Source organism: Penaeus monodon, chromosome 20 (assembly GCF_015228065.2).
Source record: "Penaeus monodon isolate SGIC_2016 chromosome 20, NSTDA_Pmon_1, whole genome shotgun sequence".
Lineage (NCBI taxonomy): Eukaryota > Metazoa > Arthropoda > Malacostraca > Decapoda > Penaeidae > Penaeus > Penaeus monodon.
The window spans coordinates 24,450,314-24,450,649 of record NC_051405.1 but is presented as its reverse complement, the minus strand read 5'-3'; the positions used below and the strand labels follow the sequence as shown (position 1 = coordinate 24,450,649).

Genomic DNA, 336 nt, shown 5'->3' with positions numbered 1-336 from the left:
CTTACACATCACATTCACGCACGGACATATATTCACACACACACGTGTATTCTTCTGCTCGAAAAATCAAAAGACAATGAATAACAGCATTTCCCCATTACTAAACTTTGTACAAGTATATTATTGATTCCCCTAAATCTACTTCAAATAGTAAATTTCCTTGTTTTTCAGCCCTGTTAAAGAAAATGCCTTAACTTTTGCGCATTATATCGAGACATACGCAGTAGTCAAGGAGAATTTCCGCTTTATAAAATACTTGGCAGTGAAGTCTTGGAATACCTTCGGAACTTTTTTTTTTTCAAGAGCGCACAAAGCCTCACTGTGTGTTAAGATCAG

At 36.0% G+C, this 336-nt stretch overlaps 1 protein-coding gene across 1 annotated transcript in view; it reads left to right on the top strand.

The window, feature by feature from the left end:
• LOC119585950 (glutamate receptor ionotropic, kainate 4-like) overlaps nucleotides 1-336 on the top strand; it is a 42,530-nt gene that overhangs the window by 38,359 nt on the left and 3,835 nt on the right. The window lies entirely within an intron of this gene.